At 46.2% G+C, this 6,117-nt stretch overlaps 1 pseudogene; it reads right to left on the bottom strand.

The window, feature by feature from the left end:
* Window positions 1-867: 867 nt before the first annotated feature.
* Window positions 868-2,167, bottom strand: LOC146184804 (uncharacterized; annotated as a pseudogene).
* Window positions 2,168-6,117: the final 3,950 nt, after the last annotated feature.

Genomic DNA, 6,117 nt, shown 5'->3' with positions numbered 1-6,117 from the left:
TGCTGTGCTGGCAAGACCAGATTGAAAGCCTCTTGAAGACTGTAAGCAGCATTAATTTCATTAATACAATTGCCATCAATGTGATGCTTTGTACTTTGTGGCCATTATTTGCTTGGTAGAGGCATGCAACCCACAAACTTCTGGGCGCATGCCCAATGTGAAGCATTTCATGGACTCTTTATAAGTGCATGGAGTCTGCCAGATTTAATAATTGCCTGCAGTAATCATAGATTGCTTCTTCTAAGTAGAGGATGCATCACTTTCGAATGTTCTCAGGAAATACGCCAACGGATATCCGGCGCGGATCTCCGTGCGAGATATAAATCATTATTTTTATACATCCGTCGGAGATCCGTAGGACGTAGGACGTCCGCGGATCTCCGACGGATATCTGTATGTCCAGAACCGGACGTACGCCGAACGTCTGATGTATCTCCGGTGGTTGACTGAGTCGTTGTAAACTGGTGTTTTTCCTTGTCATTGGAAATTGTCAGTAGTTCCTGTATTAAAGTCTGGCGACGCTTGTGATGTGAACAACTTTCGACCTGTGTCACTGATTTGTTCTTTTGCGAAAGTTTTTGAAATGGTTAAGTACAAACGCATGGGCTCATATACTTCAAACAGAAGATCTAATTCTGCAGCACGGTGTTTTAAAAGGTCGATCTGTAAGAACAAATTTATGCAGCTTTCTTGATTATACTGCCCCTTGTGCACGGCCCCGCGTCGGGTGATGAACAGCTTTTATTCCCGATAAGAAGGCGTATATATACAGTGTGCTTACGTATTGGGTCATGCGCACACTAGGTTAGAGCGAGCGATGTCAGCCTTACTCAGATTTGCTACATCTTCCTTTTTACAGAAAAAGGTTTAGCGTCGCTCGGGTAGAGGGTACCGACATGGTTCGCGTCGTTGCCTTGTGCTTCGGCGTAGCTCTTGGGCGGACTCTGTGCGAGGGCCTTCTTGAGGGGCGGGACTAGTTTCAGGTTTTGGTCCTATCAGTCGTAGATGTTCTCGTGTGCGTCGAATTCCCCTGCCGTCCTCAGTTTTGACGATCGCTGAGCGAGGCTCGTTAGCTGGCCTGAGAATGACAGCTGGAGACCAGCTCCGCTGGATTGTGTTGTACACGGTGACCTGCTGTCCTGGTGTCGCAGGTGGCAGGTACCTGCTGCCGCGGTTGTAGTAAGTCCTTTGGCGTTGGCGTGTCTCACGACGCCGGCTGCGGACCACGTTGCTGGGCATTGCCTGTGGTTCCAAGTGGCTTATATGCACCGGTAGAAGTGTCCGAGTTTGGCGCCCCATCAGCCTCTGCACAGGGGACTGTAGCACATCGTCACGCGGAGTATTGCACCATTCAAGTAAAGCCATTTGAAATGCAGGCAGTTTAAAGGAACATTTTTAGAAGCTTCTTTGCTTCCTGCACCGCTCTTTCTGTAATGCCGTTAGACCACGGGTGGTAGGGGCTTGACGTGACGTGGGCGATACCTAGGATGTTCAGAAAGTCCTTAAATTCCCGGCTGTTAAAGGGCAGCCCATTGTCACTGCACAGCTTAAAAGGCAAGCCATGGACAGAAAAGATTTCAGAACACCAGGTTTTCCGCGAGGTTACTGTGGCGGTTCGAAGTTCTCGAATCTCGAAAAAAATGAGTAAAAGTCCACGATGACGGCCAATTCACGACCTTCGTAAAATAACAAATTAATGCCAACAACTTGCTAGGGTAGGGTTGGAACAGCGTGATTTAAATTGGGCATTTTGGCGTTTCGCGGCTGATTCTTCATACACACCTTGCATCCTTTGCAGAACTGCTCAATGTCGCTCGCCATGTTCGGCCAGTACATCACGTTCCTAGCCCTCGCGTTCATTTTATCCGCGCCAGCGTGCGCCGCGTGAAGGAGGCGGATTATTTCGTATCTTTTTGACTGGTATAATTACCTTGTTGCTGCGAAATACGAGGCCATCCTGCGCGTGTATTTCGTTTCGGTACCCTCAGTAGGTCTGAAGTTGCTCTGGGACCTCGTGCTTGTGAATAGGCCATGCTGCCTCGGCGTATTCGCGCAGCTTTGTCAGGTTGCTCTCGTCACTGGTTGCTGCAAGCAGGTCTTTCAGGCAGTGCTCTGAGGCTGAAACGCAATCAAGAACATTGACTTGAAATTCCTGGGGTTCTTCCATGTATGCCTTACTGGGAAAGCGAGATAAAGCATCTGCGAGGAATAGTTCTTTGCCAGGTTTATACGTAACGATGGTGGGATAACGTTGCAACTTCAGCCACATGCGTTGCAAGCGTAGCGGGCACTGGTGCAGTGGTTTATTGAAAATGGCCTCCAATGGACGATGATCGGTCTCCACTGTTACTGCATGCTGTCCAAATATATAGTCATGAAAGTTGGTGCAGCCATGCACTATCACGAGAGTTTCCTTTTCTATCTGAGCATATCTTTGCTGCACATTTGTGAGTGACCGCGATGAAAACGCAACGGGGTGCGCATCCTGCATCAAAACGGCGCCTATCCCGAACTGACTTGCATCAACTGAGAAGGTAACTGCTTTCTTGGGGTCCAAAAAACAGAGAATCGGAGTTGTTATCAGTGCCTCGCGCAACTTTTCGAAGCTTTCTTGCTGCTTTTCTGTCCATTCCCATGCGATTTCTTTGCGTAGCAAAGATTGAAGAGGGGCGGTCATCACAGACATGTTAGGAATGAAACGTTGCACAAAGTTCATAGTGCTCAGAACAACTCGCAGTTCCTGACTATTCTTTGATGCTGGCATTTCCAAAATATCTTGTACGCGTTGTGGGTAAACTCGCAGGCCTTCTGCAGTGAGCACGTGTCCCAGCTAGCGTACCGCGGGCTGGAAAAATGAACATTTCTTCAAGTTCAGTTTCAGGTTATGTTCGCGACAGCGTGTTAAAATATGCTGCAAGTGGTAGTCGTGTTCTTCTTTAGTCTTGCCCGATAAGAGGATGTCATCTATTACTACTGCGACATTTGGCAAACCTTCTAGCACGCGATGCATTGCTGCTTGAAACACTTCAGGGGCTGAGGAAATTCCAAAAGGCATGCGCAGAAAGCGATAGCGTCCATAAGGTGTGCTCATTGTGCAGAGCTTGGAGCTTGCGTCAGCTAGTTTTATTTGCCAGAATCCTGATGCTGCGTCTAGAGTTGCAAAGAATTTGGCTCCGGCCAGCTTAGGCACTACATCTTCAAGAGTCGGCATGTGGTAATGCTCCCGTAGCAAAGCTTTGTTTAGTGCTGTGGGATCTAGGCAGATGCGTACATTTTCTTTCTTAACTACAGTAACCATGTGACTGGACCATTCTGTAGGCTCATTTACCTTCCCAGTAAACCACGGATATTCGTGGTACGTCCAATTAAGATCCGATGCTCCATTGCCATTCGAGGATATTTGTAAGGCATCCTTACGGACGTCCAAGTTTGGATATCCGCATTGGAGATTCGGTCTACGTCCGAGGGGCACCCATTATTGGATGGCGAGTGGATATCCGCACGTGGACGTCCGAGAGGTATCCGTGAATGTCCGTCTATGGCCATAGATTTGTGGTCGATATACATGTTTTAATTGTCCTCACTTAAAACATTTGAAGAGATTTTGTTGCGCAGATGACAAAATTTCATCTGATCCCTTTCCTATTATATTGATGAACTGATTGCTCGAACTAACTGAATACTACCACTTGAATATGCCGCTGATATAAAATAACCTCATCTAAATTATTCATGTGACTTTATAGCATTTGATCTGATAATGCCATTCTTTTTTTTCTTCGACACTCTTACGTGCCGAGGCATGCACTCTTCATTCGGTAAAAACGAAACTCCTGCCAGGCTGCACAGCTGGCACTGCATAGCAGCTCACCTCAAAATCGATCCAATCCAATCCAGCAGACAAATTTTGGCGCCATTTGTATCGGGCATAGAGGAAGGAAAGAACTTAGGAGAGGCCCTGACAACATTTTGTTTGAAGCCGGCACGGTCGCGCCACGATTGGACGCTGCAACGTCTCTCCTCCTCCTTTACCCTCATTTTCTTTCTCCGCGACGCTCACGTACCTAGGGCCCTTAGCAACGCTGTTGCTAGTGGCCCGAGTTTTCATAGCAACAGCGTTGCCGTTGCTAATGGCCCGACTTGGCTAACCCTAAATTTTAACGTCACTTCCGCCACACTTTCTCCAATGCATTGGGAATGGCAAGAGCCTCTCCTAAGTTGTTTTCTTCCTCCATAGTCTCGGGAGTGGTGGTTTTGTCATTCCGTGGTGCTTTGGAATTTCGTTTTCGAGCTCATTTCGTATTGTTTGTTTATTGCGCGGTTATTCACCTGTGCTACTAAAAGTGATCTGCTACTTATGCGCTAGTCGAGACCTTCTTTTGGCACTGGAGCTTCCGTAAAGAGCCAAAGTGTCGTTCTGCAACTGACTTCGCCGAGACACTGGTGCTTTGTTGCTTTGGATGTAAGGAGCGGCTGGTCACTCCCGAATGTAAGTAACAAACAGTGCGTGAACATTACTTTCCGGGTGTTATTGCTGGATGGATGAAGCGCTGTAACACAGTTGCAACCTACTGCGCACTTTGATCGCTCTGGCGTGACGTTACAAGCACGGAGGGGTTACAAGCGTGAGGCGATTGCTGCCACAAGACATACCTTACCACAAAGCTCCGGAAACGAGTGTCTCACGCCTGACTCCTCTATTTGTGTTTCTTATGAGCATTTGGCAGTGTTTTAGAGAAACCATCAAAGCAATGTGGAGTTTTGCAATGAAGGATCAATTATTACGTCCACCCGTACCCGTGCACAGCCCCACGGCAACAAAGGAAATCTCATAGAAAATTCGTAGTTGGGAAAATATTTGTCCTTAGGTGTGAATTGTGAATGATATGTATGTTCGTAGTTGTGATTAAACAGAACGTGCCTAAAGCATGTCAAAACGACCAGGGCTTTGCAGTGGTGCGCGACTTTGTTAATTTTTTAATTCTGATTGTTTTTTTGTAGATGCATCCTGCCCACGTAGCGGATTGGTGCCGAAATAATACTATAGCTACGTCATGGAGAGAACAGGTAGGCTGAAAATAGCAATGAAAATATTATCTTCGCATAATATTGACTCGTTTTCTTTGGCTTGCAGAGTGACTAAACATGTACTGCACAGTATATTGCACTGTGAAGTAGAATTGTGCCGGAAAGTTTAAAGGTTCTGTTAGTTTTGCTGGCTTCACTCATATTCTTCACTTAGATCTTTATCTTCGTGCATAGACCACATTGAGATTACGCCATGCATTGGTGCAGACTTCACACCCACAGGGCTCAATGCTGAGTCAGATAGGAGGGCTTTACGGCACCATTATAGTTACAGCTTCCTGCATTGTGAGCAGACCACTCTTCCTTGCTCCTTTGTAGTACTGGTTTTTCAGATATGCTGTCTGTGCCCTGTTGCATGATTTGTCAATGAACACATGAACAATGGCGCAACGACTGTAGCACAAAGAGAGAGAACCTGCAAGCACATACTATCGGCTATTATTATGAAAACCAAGGAGACAAACTACTTCCTTCACACCTGAGCAGATGACACATCACTATCTCACAAAACCGTTCTATCACCCATGCATAAGGGTGATAAACAATGTATTTTTTCCCTTTCCAAGAACTAAACATATACGGAATAAGCCAAAGCAGTGTTCTGCCAACACTCGTGAAGTGGCGCACTAAATGTGAGCGCCTTTTATATAAAACAAAAAATGAAAGGTAGCAGATGTGTTAGTGACACTTCACTAGCTATGCACAGAAATAAAATATCTTGAAGCATTTTTGTGTCATATTGTGAGGATCATGTGTCAGCTTTGTTTTGCTTTGTGTTTAGGTGTGTGTGCCTCGAGACTGCTTCTGGTCTCAATGTGTGACTGCGCTTTCGCTGTGTTTAGCTTTGTTGCTTTGGGCGGGCACTGCTTTGGCTAAGATATCTGGTGTCTTTTTATTTTCAGAAAGGTAAAAAATTCATTGTTGATTAGCTGTACGCACGGGTGATAAATGGATTTTACTACATTTTGGTGTGTCATGTGCTTTGGTGGAAAGGAACATGTTTGGCACCTATTTTCCTACCAAATGGTA

This window comes from Amblyomma maculatum, chromosome 7 (assembly GCF_055883805.1).
Source record: "Amblyomma maculatum isolate TAMU_Amacu chromosome 7, ASM5588380v1, whole genome shotgun sequence".
In the NCBI taxonomy this organism is placed as follows: Eukaryota; Metazoa; Arthropoda; class Arachnida; order Ixodida; family Ixodidae; genus Amblyomma; species Amblyomma maculatum.
Note: the sequence above shows the minus strand (reverse complement) of the source record. Positions and strands in the feature narration are given on the sequence as shown.